This window comes from Staurois parvus, unplaced genomic scaffold (assembly GCF_062004578.1).
Source record: "Staurois parvus isolate SC_StPar_1 unplaced genomic scaffold, SC_StPar_1.0 ptg000298l, whole genome shotgun sequence".
Classification (NCBI taxonomy): Eukaryota; Metazoa; Chordata; class Amphibia; order Anura; family Ranidae; genus Staurois; species Staurois parvus.
The window spans coordinates 10,007,139-10,027,268 of record NW_028318094.1 but is presented as its reverse complement, the minus strand read 5'-3'; the positions used below and the strand labels follow the sequence as shown (position 1 = coordinate 10,027,268).

General features: G+C 43.2%; 1 long non-coding RNA gene across 1 annotated transcript; it reads right to left on the bottom strand.

Annotated features, from left to right (window-relative positions):
- Window positions 1-1,177: 1,177 nt before the first annotated feature.
- Window positions 1,178-11,533, bottom strand: LOC149458046 (uncharacterized). Its single transcript, XR_016313534.1, has 2 exons — window positions 11,185-11,533; window positions 1,178-1,329 (listed from the first exon to the last, which is right to left on the bottom strand). It is a non-coding gene; the product is annotated as an uncharacterized LOC149458046 (long non-coding RNA).
- Window positions 11,534-20,130: the final 8,597 nt, after the last annotated feature.

The window sequence follows — 20,130 nt, the reverse complement described above, 5'->3', positions numbered from 1 at the left end:
TAGGTTTCCACTACAAATGGTCTGACAAGGCTCGAATTTGGGTTGGCAGCGATAAATTTTTTGCATATAAATTACTTTGTTTCACAATTAATCCATACAGATCTTCCGTGAAAAACCGCTCCAAAAAATCAAGGGGAGTGGTTAAATTTGCTGCTTCCACCTGAATTGTGGGCTGGACAGTGAATGGGGGAAGTACAGGTGTTACAGAGTTTGTGGGCTGCCAATCAGTATTTGCAAGCACATCCGGAAGGACACAATGGGCTCTACAGGTCTGTGTTTGAATTTTTGGTGGTTGCGGGACAGTACTTGTGCTAGCCACCACACCAGCTTGTACTGCACTTATGGGACTGGTCACGTCACCAAGTGATACTACAATGCCGGTATGAAAAACCAGGATGTACTAGGCGGCTGGTGCTAGAGAGAGGAATGAATAGGCTGGGAGGGATGTTCCTGGTTGGTTGGAGCTGTGGTCTGCAATGATTGGGTAATGGGACAGACCTTTCATGGGATCGATCTCCAGGCAATTGACTTCTCTGTGTCCACAGCCAGCCCTCTGCTTTTTCCCCATGTTTTGCTTACACAGATTAGATGATGGCAGGATGACTTTGCAGCCATTTTATTCCTCTAGTAGAGGCTCTCCAGGTCTGAGACATGGCTCTCTAGCATACTCAGGCTCAGACACCACGACTCTGTTTAATAAATAGCAATTCACCAAATGGACCGGATCTGTCAGGAGATCGCCAGTGTCCACAGACAGGCAGATTGTGGTGCCTATTACATGGTCAATCAGCTCGTAGAAACCTCCACATGTACACACGTACAGATGTAAACACATGTCAGGGGCATAGTACATTCCGAATTGTGTCTATTTAGATTGTAAGCTCCATAAGCAGGGCCCTCCTATTCCTTCTGTACTGAAATGTATTGTAACTGTACTGTCTCCCTTTGTATTGTAAAGTGCTGCGCAAACTGTTGGCGCTATATAAATCCTGTATAATAATAATAATATTTGTTGACTTGTGCTTTAGTAAATCTCTTCTCTGTCTAAAAGTAGTCAGTCATGCAAGGAACTGCAACCATTTGCCAACAAGGTGCTTTAGTAAATCAACCCCACAAGGTCAAAGAGTCTGTGCATGACTAGAGCAGGGGGTCAAAGAGAAGGGTTGTTAAAGCAGTATTAAACCCAAAAGAAAACATTTATTATATTGCAGATTACCACATTTTAGATGTGATGGCTGTATTCGTTTATCTGTTTTAGGCTTTCTTTCTTCTATTTCAATCTGGTGATCCTGCCATTAGGTCTGTTGGTTTTCAGCAGAACAAGCTCTCCTGCAAAACATATCAGTTACAGAGATAAGGCAAACCTTCCCCCACTAGCAGGGTTGCTTGCAATGATCTTTTATGTATGTAAAAGCTTTATCTCAAAAGAAAAAAAAAACATTTGCTATAAATGATTATGAAGTATTAGCTGGAGTTTGGCTTCAATTTGTTAGTCTGTTTAAATCTGCTATTCCATCTAACACTCCCCTCCCCCCAGACTGACAATCCTGCTGTCCAATGGTGTCTCTGGTGCTCCTTCATCCAGATTGGGGGAGGTGTGTTACTGGCCAGATCACCAGGTGAAAACCCTAAAAAAATAACAGAAAAACGAATGCAGCCATCATATCAAATGTTTGGTAAGCTGCAATATAATACATTATTGGTGCTGCGTTTAACACCGCTTTAAGCCGGCCTTACCATGTTTTATCAGATTTATGGGAGCTACCTCTGTGGGTGTAAGTTTCATTTTCTTAAAGGATAAGTTCACCTTTGGGAACATGTTACATATTTCACCCCTTTTTAGGGTAGAACATGTAACATGTTCCCAATGCTGCAGCCGCCACCCGCTGATCCCCCTCCTCCCAGGGACAGAAGTATGGGGAGAAGTTCCCCGTACAAGCTGTCAGATTTAAAAACAGCGCAGCCGTTCAGGGCTTCGCCCACATGGCGGCATCATTCATTCACAGTGTTCTGTGAATGAATGAACTACAAGTCCTGACAGCCTTAGTGGATGTCAGCTTGTAGTTCTCAGTGAACTACTATGGTGCTGTGGAGCGCCGTGGTAGTTGATTGATTCTTCCTATCAGTACATCTGTTAGCTCGTACATCCCGTACAGGCAAGCAGATACTGTATACTGACAGATCTGCAGGAGACCTGCATGGCACCAGTGATCTTCTGATCACTGGTGCAATGCTTTACAGGCTCCAGCAACCAAAAATAATACATGTACATTTTGTTACCTGAGAAATATGCATTTATTATTTTAGGTCAAAAGGTGAACTTATCTTTGAATGTAGGATGGAATAAACCTTGTCCATTCAAAGGCGAGTTGTTAGAGGTTGGGGAGATAGTCAGCACTGTACTATTGTTCCTAGCCAAGTACAGAGTTCTAGGAACCAGAAGTTCTACATGGGGATTATCTTCAGGAAGAAGGACTATAACCAACCTGTGATCCAGGAGAGCAGTGATAGTGGATTCAGACCAGAATTCGTACAAGACAACCATATTGTGGTCCAACCTCAAACCTGAGAGCATGACACGCCCATCTCTTCAGTTCATGATGGTGTCTTAGATTACAAATAGCCAAGAAATGGAGAGGATGAATGAATCATTTGGCCGACAAAAAGGCTGCCTTGTATTCTACCAGGGTCATGGGTCTTCATGGTAATCACATTTACATTTTGTTATTTCACCTTTTTTATTTTTTTGTGGAAAGGTGAACTTTCATTTTAAGGATAGCATTACATGTCTATTTAGACTAGTTTAGAGCTCTTGCAGCTAAATGTGAGATTACCAAATACTGTCTAAATACAAGAGACATGTATTCTTCCTTAATTCTTGTTGCGCTTTGTGTATTTCTTCCAGATCTGTGCAGCAATCCAGTGTGAAACATTCGCTCTGTGCAGGAGTTTCCAGTAATAAAGACCGATCCCTGCTGCTCTCTCTCCTTGTGCAGGGTGTCCGGTCTTGTCTCCACCCCTCCTGTAGATTCTCACTGTAGTGGGTGGAGCCTGCTGGGTCCCTCTCTGAGATCTCTCTGCAGTGGCTAAGATGATGTCACTGCTACTTTTACAAGGTAAAATTGGGGTTTGCAAAGGTATTCTCTGCTCAAACACAGATTTTCACTGTAGCAATGTGAAGAATATATTTAAATGAAAATTGTTGTGCCTTGAGCAGCCTTTTTCAACCAGAGTGACCAGGCACCCTGGGGTGCCTTCATATTTCTTCAAGGGTGCCTTGGCAAAATGGCTACAAATTGTATACAAGCTATTAGGTGGATAAAGCTTGTCTTTTAGTTACACAAAGCCACAGGTTTTCATTGTTCACAATTACAACCTTCTAGCCCCCAGCATCTTAACAACCAATGTTGTCATTAGTTGATAAGGTGGACAGTGAGCGCCTGCACAGCAATCTTGTTTACTCCTCCCCTGCCCCTCTCCATCAGTACTGGGGTCATGTTAGCTGAGAGAGGGAGAGAAAATGAAGAAGAGAAACACTGGAATACTAGTTAGTACCAGTGTGCCTAATGTTGGGTGTCCTGTGTGTGTGGATTCTGCTGCACTGTGTAAAACAATTAGGTTTTTTTTTTTTTACATTGTAGAATAGGGGGCCTTGAGATTGTGCATAATTTTAATGGGTGCCTTCACTGAAAAAAGGTTGAGAAGCCCTGGCCTAGGGTATATTGTTCATTCACACTGCTGGTGTGCACTGACAGGAACAGTACCGATGTGTTAATTTCAGCACATTGCACTGCTTACTTTTTTTTGTTTTGTTAGGACTTTATAGAAGTGTCATAGGTGACATTTCATTCAGTTCTGTACACTGCAGCAGTGTTGTGATGTGGTGGTGTACACTGCGACAAGCTTCACAGATCACCGCAGCACTGTGGGTGAACTGACCTCACTGACAAGAAACTTTGCCTTTTCTATGTGTTGTGACTGTGTTCAACTGTCAGGCCAGCCCCAATACATCTGGTGTGGAGAAGCCCTTAAAGCAGCGTTCCACTCAAAAGTGGGAGGAAGCTGGTACCTGGTTTTGACACTTGGTACTTCTGGCTTAGTTGCCCCCTCACAGCCCTTTGGGACACTTCCAAGGTCCCAGAGCACTGCGGCCCATTCACATAGCGCAGCACGATTTGTGCATATGCAGTAGGAAATCGGCGGTGAAGCCTTGCGGCTTCACTGCCAGTTTTGCTTAGTCAAGATGGCGGCACCAGCCCCTGATAGCTGATTAAAGAATAGGCTCAGGGTGAGGACGCTGCTGGATGCATGGACAGGTAAGTGCCTTAATATTAAAAGTCAGCAGGTATAGTATTTGTAGCTGCTGACTTTTAATTTTTTTTTGGGAGGTGGCCGGGACCAGAACTCCACTTTAAACACCTGATCCATGTATCATGCTAAAGGAAAGAACATGAAAAACTAAAGTGGAGCGCCACGCAAAAGACGAAGTTCCTCTTTAAGGCTTTGTTCCCTGCTCCCCGTTAAGGATTGGCACTGGTTGGTGGGGGTGGGGGGGTGAGTGGATACCCGAATTTGACAGCAAATTCAAGCAAGATGCAAGCTGTCACAGCCAGGTGCCCACACTGAAGATGTTAGCGACGGAGAGAGAAGACATCTGGTGAAACCACCCTTGGTGAGGACACCGCTTGACCGGGGGGGGGGGGGGGGGCAGGTAGGTGTCTTCATATTAAAAGTCAGCAGTTACAGTTTTTGTAGCTGCTGACTTCTATTTGTTTTTTGTTCAACTGGAGCTCAGCTTTAAGTCCAAAAATTTGAAAAAAAAAATAGCTCTCAGTGCAAACCCAATGAATAAATAAATAAATTCAGTGTTGAAATGAAAACAAACAGACATACTCACACTATTATGATACCCCAAATGCTTTCATTTAGAAATTCTGTTGCACTGTTGTGCATATAAATAATTGAAAAACAATAACAAATATAAAGTAATAGGTCCATATAAAAGTCCAAAATGAATGCTTCCTGCTGTGACACACAAATTATGAGAACTCCTCCACCAGCCTCAGTGCTCTAACCACCACCACATGGACATCCTTCCCAGAGCCTGAGACCTCATAAGGCAAGAGGTCTAATATTGCTTTAAGTGTTGCCAGACAAACGATGGCTTGGAATCCTTTCCAGTAGAATGGATGATCGGCTTGGAATTCTTTCCAGTAGAATGGATGAACGGCTTACAACTAGTGGTGCACCAAAATGGAAATTCTGGACCGAAACCAAAGATTCAGCAAGCACTTGGCCGAAAACTGTAAGTTTTTCTTTTTTTTTTTAAAGTGTTATATATACAGTCATGGCCGAAATTGTTGGCACCCTTGATATTTTTCCTGAAAATCAAGTATTTCACACAAAAAAGGTATTGCATTAACACATGTTTTGCTATACACATGTTTATTCCCTTTGTATGTATTGGAACAAATATAAAACAGAGGCAGAAAAGCAAATATGACATAATGTCACACAAAACCCCAAAAATGGGCTGGACAAAAGTATTGGCACCCTTAACTTAATATTTGGTTGCACACCCTTTGGAAAACATAACTGAAATCAGTCGCTTCCTATAACCATCAATAAGCTTCTGACACCTCTCACCCGGAATTTTGGACCACTCTTCCTTTGCAAACAGCTCCAGGTCTCTCTTATTGGAAGGACACCTTTTCCCAACAGCAATTTTAAGATCTCTCCACAGGTGTTCAATGGGATTTAGATCTGGGCTCATTGCTGGCCACTTCAGAACTCTCCAGCGCTTCTTTGCCATCCATTTCTGAGTGCTTTTTGACGTATGTTTGGGGTCATTGTCCTGCTGGAAGACCCAGGATCTTGGACGCAAACCCAGCTTTCTGACACTGGGCCCTACAGTGCGACCCAAAATCCTTTGGTAATCCTCAGATTTCATGATGCCTTGCACACAGTCAAGGCACCCAGTGCCAGAGGCAGCAAAACAACCCCAAAACATCATTGAACCTCCACCATATTTTACCGTAGGTACTGTGTTTTGTTCTTTGTAGGCCTCATTCCGTTTTCGGTAAACAGTAGAATGATGTGCTTTACCGAAAAGCTCTATCTTGGTCTCATCTGTCCACAAGACGTTTTCCCAGAAGGCTTTTGGCTTACTCAAGTACATTTTGGCAAACTGTAGTCTTGCTTTTTTATGTCTCTGTGTCAGCAGTGGGGTCCTCCTGGGTCTCCTGCCATAGCGTTTCATTTCATTTAAATGTCGACGGATAGTTCGCGCTGACACTGATGCTCCCTGAGCCTGCAGGACAGCTTGAATGTCTTTGGAACATGTTTGGGGCTGCTTATCCACCATCCGGACTATTCTGCGTTGCAATCTTTCATCAATTTTCCTCATCCGTCCACGACCAGGGAGATTAGCTACAGTGCCATGGGTTGCAAACTTCTTGATAATGTTGCGCACTGTGGACAAAGGCAAATCTAGTTCTCTGGAGATGGACTTGTAACCTTGAGATTGTTGATATTTTGCCACAATTTTGGTTCTCAGGTCCTCAGACAGTTCTCGTCTCCTCTTTCTGTTGTCCATGCTTAGTGTGGCACAGACAGACACACAATGCAAAGGTTAAGTGAACGTCTCTCCTTTTTATCTGCTTTCAGGTGTGATTTCTATATTGCCCACACCTGTTACTTGCCCCAGGTGAGTTTACAGGAGCATCACATGCTTGTAACATTCTTATTTATCCGCAGTTGTGAAAGGGTGCCAATACTTTTGTCCAGCCCATTTTTGGAGGTTTGTGTGACATTATGTCGAATTTGCTTTCTTTCCTCCCTTTTTTTGTTTTGTCCCAATACACACAAAGGGAATAAACATGTGTATAGCAAAACATGTGTTAATGCAATACGTTTCGTGAGAAATACATGATTTCCTGGAGAAATATCAAGGGTGCCAACAATTTCGGCCATGACTGTATATACACATTGTATTTGACTAATTAATATTGTGAATTTAAATAACAGAACGCAAACTAGTATTAAGCTCCAAGGAGCAGGGCCCTCCTATCCCTCTTGTATTGAACTGTATTGTTACTGTATTGTCTCCCGTTATATTGTAAAGTGCTGAGCAAACTGTTGGCGCTATATAAATCCTGTATAATATTAATAATAATGTGAAATACTTTTTATTGAAAGTAACATACACAAATTGGACAGAAAATAAAATATATATAAAATAAAAAAAAACAAACAAACTTGAATAGAGGTGTTTTTGCATTGAAGTTAGCGGGGGGGGGAAGGGGTGATTTTAAAGTGAAGTCAAATATCCTTATCAGCACCTTTTACTTTGTTCTATTGGCAAAATGCCAACAACCCTATTTTCGGCCAATTATTGTCAGCGGCAGTATAATGTGTGTTTCCATGAAATCACATCAAAGATGAAGTGGGATTTTTTTTTATAATGTACTGCTACTAAAACACCCAGGTGTGACCGGAGCCTTAGTAAGGGTTGGTTCACATCCGTGTTGTGTGTTTTAGGCCTCGCACACACTGGCCTTAAAAAGTGCCTCTTTTACAGGTATTTGCCGTTTTTTTTTTTTTTGTCTGTAGACGCACCTCTGTTTGCCTATGCGCCTATGCACACATAGATTTTTACAGGTGTATTAGAGGAGGAGGGTTTACAGGTTGAGAAAAAAAAACATTGCAAGCGCGTTCAGAAGAGCTGCAGAGCAGAAAGAAACGATGAATGCGCCTAAATGCGTGCTTGAGTGTTAATGCATTCCAGTGGCCAGAGTAAAATCATATTCTGGTCAATATACTCCAATAAAACTCAAATGCTTGATGCACCTAAATGCCTGTGCAATACGTGGCTTTAGGCATGATTTTTAGGCAGCTTTTTCTCCTACCAGGAAAAAGGGCATTCAGAGGGACTGAACTCTGTGTACATGAGGCCTTAGGTTGGTGTCGGGTGCGGTACCACTGAACCCTTCATAATGTGCAATTTCATGAAAGCTCATCAAAAAGTCAGTTATGAACAGGTGAGAATGAGGCATCACTGTTGAAAAATGCAGAATAACAACATGGATCAGAATGTAGACACCATATAACCAGAACAACATGAGAAATAGGAATATTGTAAAAACAAGAGAAAGGAAAAGGATCCCAGTGGTCAGAATGGGTAACCAGCTGACTGGACCAACCAGCACTGAGGTTTCCTATAGAAGCCTACACTACCTCCACACACCTCCCAACTTTCTGAGATGGGAACGAGGGTCACCTATTAGCAAACGTATGTAGGCATAGGACATGCCCCCTGCTACACCCTCCTTAACCACTTGCCCTCCAGAAAATGTACCCCCCTTCCTGAGCCGGCCATTTTTTGCGATATGGTGCTGCGTTATTTTGACAATTGCACGGTCATGCAACACTGTACATAAATTAAATTTATGTTGTTTTTTTCCACCACAAATAGAACTTTCTTTTGGTATTTGCATTTTTTTTTTGTGCTATAAACAAAAAAACAGACAATTTTGAAATAAAACCCAATATTTTTGACTTTGCTCTAAAACCTATCCAGTAAAAAAATTTAAAAATCAAATTTCTTCATAAATTTAGGCCAAAATGTATTTTGCTACATGTCTTTTCTAGAAAAAAAAAAAAAATCACAATAATTGTATATGAATTGGTTTACGTGAAAGTTATAGTATCTACAAATGGCAGTATATAAACTGGAATGTTTATTATTTTTTATACTAGGAATTGCGGTGGTCAGCGACCTATAGCGGGACTGCGGCAGGCATTCTGACACTGGCTGGGAGCTGACTAACTACATCCCCAGTGACACTAATACAATGAGCAGTGTTAATAAAAAGCACTGACACTATACTAATGACACTGGGCAGGAAAGAGTTAACATCTGGGGCGACCAAAGGGTTAACAGTGTGCTGTGTGTGTTTTACATTGTGTGCTGTGTTTTACTTGGAAGACTTGCTGCTTTGTATCTCTTTGCTGTGCAGAGAGATACAAAGCAGCATGTCCATGCTGACAGGAGAGAGACCTGTGTTGTTTACACACAGGTCTCTCTCCTGTCAGCTTTTCCGACGATCACCCAGTGACGGCCTGGAAGTGCTGGCCGGGACCCGCTGATTGACATCCCCAGCCGCCCATAGCGGTGCGGGTAGGGTGGCACGCGCCCCATAGCCGAAAATGCAGATCACGTATTTATATGTGAATTTTGCAAAGCCGTGCTGCCCTGTAGCAGTATTTCTGCTATAGGGCAGATGGCAAGTGGTTTTTAAAGGAGAATTACACAAAGAAATTTGTTAAACCCACAAGTAGTTTTTTTGACCGTGACTTTTCCTTTAGATTGGCTTTGGAAATATCCAAATGCAGTAATTTAGAAATTGGATGAAAGGTTTAGTACTGGAAAATACTTTTTGATAGATAAATAGTGCATTTTATATACAACTATATAGATCAGAACAAAATCAGGGACAGCGGGACTTTGTTCCAAATGAAGGATAGTCCCTCGAAAACAGGACAGTTGGGTGCTGTGCCTCCACCAGGTAGCAGAGATGCTCCATGGAGAGAGCATGCAATTCCTGGCCATAGACATCAGATGGATGGACTCAGAGCTGAGCAGTGCTGACCCATCACACAGACACTGACAGGCCAGCAATGAGTGCACCTACCATGCAGGGGCCCCATCCATCCCTCCACGGGGAAGCTGCTTGTTGCAGGGAAGAAGCTGCCACTCCATGCAGAATGATGATGCGTTCCTCATGGTAACATACAGCCCCGGCACACTTTCCTGCTCCACCCCATCTAAAATACAGGATGATGCCTTATGTCCCTGTAATGTAATCAGCAAGCAGAAGGCGCGAGCCAGAAAGAGATGCGGCCTGCGAAGAGACACATGCTGCAGGGGGAGGAACTCGCCAGTGGCGTCATCAGTTGCTGAGGATGGCATTACTCGTTCGGGATCCAAAGCTACAGAGTGACGGAATGACTGATCAATAGGACCTGTGAAGGTAGGTGGATCCCAGGACAACATATGGGAAGTGACTCGTATAGTTTCCGGGTGTAGGAAGCAGGAAATTTCAGAGCGGAAAAGGGCAGGGCGGTGGGAGTAAAATGTCATGGATCTTTTACTGTGTCTGTGGGGCAGAGAATGCCCCATCACTAGATGACTGGTCTGTAGAGGTGACAGCTCACTGGTGGGCTCGCACACATTGGTTCAGATCCTAGTTCGAACACGCCTAAGATGATCACTGGTGTGGAAGAACTCAAGAGGCCTGCACAGAGCCTTGACTTCCATCCTACAGAACACATTTGGGATGAATTCCCTGGGAGCGTGCAGCACCGCAATCCGGTGCCCGCTGTGTCCCGATCATGCGATCACTGATTGGCCAATCAGTGATCACATGAATAGTAGTAAGCAAGATGTCACTTCCTGACATTATTGCTTACTACTAGTGAAATCTGTGAATGATCACAGAGGTCACATGGTACAGGGCTATTCACAACAGCCTTGTACCATGTGACAAGCTGTGACCAATCACAGCTCACACAGTAGTTCTCAATGGCTGCAAGAATGCAGCCAGAGAGAAGGAGAAATGATTGCTTTTACAGCCTTTGTGGGTGTAAAAGCAATCAGTGCAAAAAAAAAAAAAAATCATCACCCCCCACAAGTAGTACAATGTCACTATGGTAACACTGTACTGCTAGAGTGACAGCAATAATATAAAAAATAAAATGTAATTTTTGTTTTAATTATAATTTTTGGTTATAAACTAATTTGTTTTTTTTTTGGCCAAGATTTATGAAGAAAGATTTATTTGCAAAATTTTATAAGAAAAACACTTTTTTTTTCAAAATGTTTGGACTTTTTAATTTTAATAGCAAAAATAACAATCCCAGTGGTGAATAAATACCACCAAAATAAAGTTTCATCTGTCTCAAATAAAATGTGAAAAAATTCATATGGGTACAGTGTTGCATGACCGCGCAATTGTCATTCAAAGTGTGACAGCGCTGAAAGCTGGCCTGGGCAGGAAGGGGGTGAAAGTGCCCGGCAGGCAAGTGGTTGAAGCCCAACTCCAAGCCTGAGATTTCCAACCCTCCTCATTTCCCTCCACCCCTTTGTAATTTTATATCCTCAAAAAAAAAAAAATCTATCCCTACCCTTTTTTTCAGGTGTTTTCTATCTGGCCCATTGACATCACTGATCCTTTTCATCCTCTTCTTCCTCCGGTAGTAGGTGTATGTGAAATGCTGCAGATCAGGTTCATCTATTGATGCTGCACCATTCAGCATTTTCTTGTGAGTCCAGGTTGAGGATGGAGTCTTCACACCCTGGTCTAGCAGAAAGTGAGTTGAATGACGCTGGCCATTATTCAGTCGGTAGGAGGAGTGGTTAAAGTTCACTAGAAGAAGAAAAAAATAAATAAATAAATAAATAAAGGGAGTGGAGGTCACATGTATCAAAAAATGGAGCTCCATTCTGCGCCAGACTCCATTGAACAGAGGGAACTGCTGGCCGGAAATGGGAAGAGTCTGCGGGCCGGAAGTGGGAGGGGCAACGCACGTTGCTTAGCAACCCGCTATGCTGCTCAGTCTGAAGGAAGAGCTGCTGGAGTCAACATCATCTGAGCGCTGCGGAGAGGCGGACTGGCCAACCAATGGACTGTGGAGCCTGATGAAGTAGGTGGAGCCAGCGACATGTGGGCGAATGAGGGAGGAGATTTATCATTTTAAATGATTGTATATATGATCGGCGGGGTCTGGGTGGGTTAGTTACTGGAACCGCCCCCAGCAGATCGGTGTAGTAGTTACTGGGACCGCCCCCTGCAGATCGGTAGGGTAGTTACTGGGACCGCCCCCAGCAGATCGGTGTAGTAATTACTGGGACCGCCCCCCTGTCAGTTCTGGACTGGGCTGTCAGTAAGCTTGGACCCAGACTGCCAATCGGTGAGCGCGGTTGTAGAGAGAGGAGATGGAGGTCACATGTATCAAAAAATGGAGCTCCATTCCGCGCCAGACTCTATTGAACAGAGGGAACTGCGGCCCGGAAGTGGGAGGAGTCTGCGGCCCGGAAGTGGGAGGGGTAACGCCCGTTGCTTAGCAACCCGCTATGCTGCTCAGTCTGAAGGAGGAGCTGCTGGAGTCAACGTCATCTGAGCGCTGCGGAGAGGCGGACTGGCTGACCAATGGACTGTGGAGCCTGATGAAGTAGGTGGAGCCAGCGACATGTGGGCGAATGAGGGAGGAGATTTATCATTTTAAATGAATGTATATATGATCGGCGGGGTCTGGGTGGGCTAGTTACTGGGACATCCCCCCCCCCAGCATATCGCTGGGTAATTTATTGGGACCGCCCGCTGCAGATCGTTGGTGTAGTTACTGGGACCGCCCCCCTGTCAGTTCTGGACTGGGCTGTCAGTAAGCTTGGACCCAGACTGCCAATCGGTGAGCGCGGTTGTAGAGAGAGGAGTGAGTAGGCCGGGACGGATGTTCCCGGTTGGTTGGAGCTGTGGTGTGCAATGATTGGGTGATCGGACAGATCTTTCCTGGGATCGATCTCCTGTGTGCACAGCCAGCCCTGTGATCTGTAGAAGCCGCATTAGATGACATGGGAACAGCAGGTGGCAGGATGATGACATTGCAGCCGCTGTATTCCTGTAGTAGAGGCTCTCCAGGTCTGGGACATGACTCTAGTAGAGGCTCTCCAGCACCTCAGGCTCAGACACCACCACTCTTATTAACCATTTGCCCTCCTGTTGGTGCTATATAATTCCTGTATAATAATTATGTTCTTTTGTTCACACAAATAGAGCTTTCTTTTGGTGCTATGTGATCAACTCTGCGGTTTTTTTTATGTTTTGTGCTATAAACAAAAAAAGACAACATTAAAAAAAAAACTATTTTTTTGCTTTCGGTTATAAAAAATATATAGTACACTCAAATTTAGTAACAAATTTAGGCTAAAATGTATTCTGCTACATGTCTTTTGGTAAAAAAAGATCCCAATAAGTGTATACTGATTGGTTTGTGTGAAAGTTATAGCGTCTACAAACTACTACTGTATATATTGGAATTTACACAGCTTTTACTTTCTGATTGCTATCACATTTCTTGAGCTACTAAAATGCCAGAGCAGTACAAACACCCCAAATGACCCCTTTTCAGAAAATAGAGACCCTAAGCTATCTGCTGAGAGGTGTGTTGAGTCCATGGAAAATACTTTTTTTTTTTTTCACACGTTTTTGGAAAAGGACAATTTTTTTTCCACACAAATTTGTCACTTAAATGATTTATTGCTCACACAAGCCATGGGTATATGTGGAATTACACCCCAAAATATATTCTGCTACTTCTACCAAGTATGGGGGTACCACATGTGTGAGACGTTTTGGCAGCCTATCCACATACAGGAGCCTGAAATCCAATGACCACTTTGAAAGCCTGAACACTTTTTTTACATTTTAATGCTCAAAAACAATTTTTGTTTTTGTTTTTTTAAATGTTTTCATTTATTTTTTAAACTGTAACAAGCAGATATTCGGCTCTCTAAAAATGCAATAGCCAGTTTTCTAACTACCTAACATGAGTGTCAAGCCTAATTCCATGTCTGCTACAGATACATCTTTTTTGGGGTGACTTTTGGGTTGTGGTACCAGGAATGGCATCAGGAAAATGCCTCTCATGCTGCCGGCTCACTGCATCTGAGTTAGGGGTTTGGGCCATTTATATATTGGCCAGTTGTTTGGTAAAATGTAAAAGATGATGGTAGGCCAAGTAAATGCATACCAAACATGATATGCTTTGAAACTGCGCACACTCCATGTAACTGCGACAAACTACATACATTTTTAATATCCATAGGTGACGCTTTAAAAGCCTTTACAGGCTACCATTTTAGATTTGCACAGATGGTCTAGTGCTAGAACTACTGCCCTTCATCTGATGTTTGCGGCGATACCTCACATGCATGTTGCAACCGCTGTTTACATACTGACACCCGGGCCAACGCTTGCGTACACCGTTGCGCGCACGTGCAGGGGCCAGGGGTGTTTTTTTGTTTTTTTTTAATCTTATTACAGGGAATGTAAATAATCCCCTGTGATAACAATAGGCATTGACAGGTATTATTTGCTGAGAAATCTGGGGTCTCTTAGATCCTAGATATTTCCTCTGCCCTTAAATCATCTGATCTCACCAAGATCGGTGTGATCACATGCTTTCCCAATTTAAAAATGGCGCTGTTTATATCTGGTGAAACCGAAGTGATGAAATGTCCGTAGCTTCCACTTTCTTAGACTATAGAGATGATTGGTGCTATTCTGATCTCCAGCTAGCTCTATGGTCAGCTGGCGGAAATGCCAGCAGCAGTCTCAAGTTCCCCGATGGCACGGGACTGCCCAAGAAAGTCTTGGAAGGAGGCATCTTCTCCCACTGCTTGTAAAAGCAATCCTGCAGGTATTTAGCCAGTAGCATTGCTTTTGCATGAAAGCCGAGCGCCAGCTGAAAAAAACAAAACCAGGATGATGCCTGCAGCAGGGGATCAAATACTTATTTCCTTCACTGTAAATGTTCTTTATTTATTTTTGTTCAGCCTGTTAGCTGAACGAAAGAAAATAAAAGAACCTAACAAATTACTCTATTCACATCGATCGATGTGGATGAAGAAATCGCTGCCAAAAAAAATGTTAAAAAATATATGCCGAAGCATAGGGGCGATCCACCCCAGGCCCCCATGCTTGAGCATATATGTTCTTTTTTAACTGTGGATGAAAAATCTCATTCAACAACGCTGCATATACTTGCATATATTCTGAGAGCAAGCCCTGTTGCTGTCAGAATAAACAGATCGGTGCTGCAGCTGAATGGCATTCCTGCAAAGAAAACAGTAATGGTTAACAATAAAATAGTAACTCAATAAAACAAAAACTATTTTTGTTTTTTTTTGCTTTTTTATTTTGTATGTTTTTTTTAACTTTAATTTTTTTCATTTATTTTTTAAACTGTAACAAGGAGATATTTTCTCAAAATGCAATAGCCAGTTTTCTAACTACCTAACATGGGTGTCAAGCCTAATTTCATCCTGCTACATACACAACATCTTTTTTGGGGTGACTTTTGGGTTGTGGTACCAGGAATGGCATCAGGAAGATGCCTCTCATGCAGCCGGCATCTGGATTAGGGGTTTGGGCTATAGCACCTTCTGGACACAAAAGGGCCATGATAATCTCTTCCTGGAATTTTAAGAAGGATCCACTTCTTCCAGTTGCTTTGTAAAGCACAAAAGCGTTGTACAGAGCCAATTAAAATAAATATACAAACACTTTTGTTGTACCAGCGTCTGGCTTTACGAGAAACTAAGTACGGCTTCATCATCTGGTTGTTGAAGTCCACCCGTCCCATGTTAAGGTTATAGTTGTGGACACAGAGGGGCTTCTCAACAACACCAGCTGCCATGGCAATTTGGATGGTCATGTCTGCGTGAATGGAAGACAGGATGAAAAATCCCGTTTTGTCCTTCCACTTCACTGCGAGCAATAGAACCGCAATTCTTTTTTTTTTTTTTTTTTTTTTAGTAATGCCCATGTTGAGGGTTAGGCTAAAAAAAACTTTACATTCGGAAACTGTATAGGTTTCCACTACAAATGGTCTGACAAGGCTCGAATTTGGGTTGGCAGCGATAAATTGTTTTGCATATAAATTACTTTGTTTCACAATCAATCCATACAGATCTTCCGTGAAAAACCGCTCCAAAAAATCAAGGGGAGTGGTTAAATTTGCTGCTTCCACCTGAATTGTGGGCTGGACAGTGAATGGGGGAAGTACGGGTGTTGCAGAGTTTGTGGGCTGCCAATCAGTATTTGCAAGCACATCCGGAAGGACACAATGGGCTCTACAGGCCTGTGTTTGAATTTTTGGTGGTTGCGGGACAGTACTTGTGGTCTGCAATGATTGGGTAATGGGACAGACCTTTCATGGGATCGATCTCCAGGCAATTGACTTCTCTGTGTCCACAGCCAGCCCTCTGATCTGTATAAGCAAAACATGGGGGAAAAAGCAGATGATGGCAGGATGACTTTGCAGCCATTTTATTCCTCTAGTAGAGGCTCTCCAGGTCTGAGACATGGCTCTCTAGCATACTCAGGCTCAGACACCACGACTCTGTTTAATAAATAGCAATTCACCAAATGGACCGGATCTGTCAGGAGATCGCCAATGTCCACAGACAGGCAGATTGTGGTGCCTATTACACGGTCAATCAGCTAGTAGAAACCTCCACATATACACACGTACAGATGTAAACACGTCAGGGGCATAGTACATTCCGAATTGTGTCTATTTAGATTGTAAGCTCCATGAGCAGGGCCCTCCTATTCCTTCTGTACTGAAATGTATTGTAACTGTACTGTCTCCCTTTGTATTGTAAAGCGCTGCGCAAACTGTTGGCGCTATATAAATCCTGTATAATATTTGTTGTGCTTTAGTAAATCTCTTCTCTGTCTAAAAGTAGTCGGTCATGCAAGGAACTGCAACCATTTGCCAACAAGGTGCTTTAGTAAATCAACCCCACAAGGTCAAAGAGTCTGTGCATGACTAGAGTAGGGGATCAAAGAGAAGGGTTGTTAAAGCAGTATTAAACCCAAAAGCAAACATTTATTATATTGCAGATTACCACATTTTAGATGTGATGGCTGTATTCGTTTATCTGTTTTAGGCTTTCTTTCTTCTTTTTCAATCCGGTGATCCTGCCATTAGGTCTGTTGGTTTTCAGCAGAACAAGCTCTCCTGCAAAACATATCAGTTACAGAGATAAGGCAAACTTTCCCCCACTAGCAGGGTTGCTTGCAATGATCTTTTATGTATGTAAAAGCTTTATCTCAAAAGAAAAAAAAAACATTTGCTATAAATGATTATGAAGTATTAGCTGGAGTTTGGCTTCAATTTGTTAGTCTGTTTAAATCTGCTATTCCATCTAACACTCCCCTCCCCCCCCAGACTGACAATCCTGCTGTCCAATGGTGTCTCTGGTGCTCCTTCATCCAGAGTGGGGGAGGTGTGTTACTGGCCAGATCACCAGGTGAAAAGCCTAAAAAAATAACAGAAAAACGAATGCAGCCATCATATCAAATGTTTGGTAAGCTGCAATATAATACATTATTGGTGCTGCGTTTAACACCGCTTTAAGCCGGCCTTACCATGTTTTATCAGATTTATGGGAGCTACCTCTGTGGGTGTAAGTTGAATTTTCTTAAAGGATAAGTTCACCTTTGGGAACATGTTACATATTTCACCCGTTTTTAGGGTAGAACATGTAACATGTTCCCAATGCTGCAGCCTCCGCCCGCTGATCCCCCTTCTCCCAGGGACAGAAGTATGGGGAAAAGTTCCCCGTACAAGCTGTCAGATTTAAAAACAGCGCAGCCGTTCAGGGCTTCGCCCACATGGCAGCATCATTCATTCACAGTGTTCTGTGAATGAATGAACTACAAGTCCTGACAGCCTTAGTGGATGTCAGCTTGTAGTTCTCAGTGAACTACTATGGTGCTGTGGAGCGCTGTGGTAGTTGATTGATTCTTCCTATCAGTACATCTGTTAGCTCGTACATCCCGTACAGGTAAGCAGATACTGTATACTGACAGATCTGCAGGAGACCTGCATGGCACCAGTGATCTTCTGATTACTGGTGCAATGCTTTCCAGGCTCCAGCAACCAAAAATAATACATGTACATTTTGTTACCTGAGAAATATGCATTTATTATTTTAGGTCAAAAGGTGAACTTATCTTTGAATGTAGGATGGAACAAACCTTGTCCATTCAAAGGCGAGTTGTTAGAGGTTGGGGAGATAGTCAGCACTGTACTATTGTTCCTAGCCAAGTACAGAGTTCTAGTAACCAGAAGTTCTACATGGGGATTATCTTCAGGAAGAAGGACTATAACCAACCTGTGATCCAGGAGAGCAGTGATAGTGGATTCAGACCAGAATTCGTACAAGACAACCATATTGTGGTCCAACCTCAAACCTGAGAGCATGACACGCCCATCTCTTCAGTTCATGATGGTGTCTTAGATTACAAATAGCCAAGAAATGGAGAGGATGAATGAATCATTTGGCCGACAAAAAGGCTGCCTTGTATTCTACCAGGGTCATGGGTCTTCATGGTAATCACATTTACATTTTGTTATTTCACCTTTTTTTATTTTTTTGTGGAAAGGTGAACTTTCATTTTAAGGATAGCATTAAATATCTATTTAGACTAGTTTAGACTCTTGCAGCTAAATGTGAGATTACCAAATACTGTCTAAATACAAGAGACATGTATTCTTCCTTAATTCTTGTTGCGCTTTGTGTATTTCTTCCAGATCTGTGCAGCAATCCAGTGTGAAACATTCGCTCTGTGCAGGAGTTTCCAGTAATAAAGACCGATCCCTGCTGCTCTCTCTCCTTGTGCAGGGTGTCCGGTCTTGTCTTCACCCCTCCTGTAGATTCTCACTGTAGTGGGTGGAGCCTGCTGGGTCCCTCTCTGAGATCTCTCTGCAGTGGGTAAGATGATGTCACTTCTACTTTTACAAGGTAAAATTGGGGTTTCCAAAGGTATTCTCTGCTCAAACACAGATTTTCACTGTAGCAATTTGAAGAATATATTTAAATGAAAATTGTGGTGTCTTGAGCAGCCTTTTTCAACCAGAGTGACCAGGCACCCTGGGGTGCCTTCATATTTCTTCAAGGGTGCCTTTGCAAAATGGCTACAAATTGTATACAAGCTATTAGGTGGATAAAGCTTGTCTTTTAGTTACACAAAGCCACAGGTTTTCATTGTTCACAATTACAACCTTCTAGCCCCCAGCATCTTAACAACCAATGTTGTCATTAGTTGATAAGGTGGACAGTGAGCGCCTGTACAGCATCCTTGTTTACTCCTCCCCTGCCCCTCTCCATCAGTACTGGGGTCACGTTAGCTGAGAGAGGGAGAGAAAATGAAGAAGAGAAACACTGGAATACTAGTCAGTACCAGTGTGCCTAATGTTGGGTGTCCTATGTGTGTGGATTCTGCTGCACTGTGTAAAACAATTAGGTTTTTTTTTTTACATTGTAGAATAGGGGGCCTTGAGATTGTGCATAATTTTAATGGGTGCCTTCACTGAAAAAAGGTTGAGGAGTCCTGGCCTAGAGTATAGGGTTCATTCACACTGCTGGCGTGCACTGACAAGAACAGTACCGATGTGTTAATTTCAGCACATTGCACTGCTTACTTTTTGTTTTGTTAGGACTTTATAGAAGTGTCACAGGTGACATTTCATTCAGTTCTGTACACTGTAGCGGTGTTGTGATGTGGTGGTGTACGCTGCGACAAGCTTCACTGTTCTTAGCAGCACTGTAGGTGAACTGACCTCACTGACAAGAAACTTTGCCTTTTCTATGTGTTGTGACTGTGTTCAACTGTCAGCCCAGCCCCAATACATCTGGTGTGGAGAAGCCCTTAAAGCAGCGTTCCACCCAAAAGTGGGAGGAAGCTGGTACCTGGTTTTGACACTTGGTACTTCTGGCTTAATTGCCCCCTCGCAGCCCTTTGGGACACTTCCAAGGTCCCAGAGCACTGCGGCCCATTCACATAGCGCAGCGCGCTTTGCGTATATGCAGTAGGAAACCGGTGGTGAAGCCTTGCGGCTTCACTGCCAGTTTTGCTTAGTCAAGATGGCGGCACCAGCCCCCGACAGCCGATTAAAGAATAGGCTCAGGGTGAGGACGCTGCTGGATGCATGGACAGGTAAGTGCCTTAATATTAAAAGTCAGCAGGTATAGTATTTGTAGCTGCTGACTTTTAATTTTTTTTTTTTGGGAGGTGGCCGGGACTAGAACTCCACTTTAAACACCTGATCCATGTATCATGCTAAAGGAAAGAACATGAAAAACTAAAGTGGAGCTCCACCCAAAAGGCAAAGTTCCTCTTTAAGGCTTTGTTCCCCGCTCCCTGTTAAGGAGTGGCACTGGTGAGTGGGGGGGGGGGGGGGGGAGGGTGAGTGGATACCCAAATTTGACAGCAATTTCAGGCAAGATGCAAGCTGTCACAGCCAGGTGCCCACACTGAAGATGTTGGCGACGGAGAG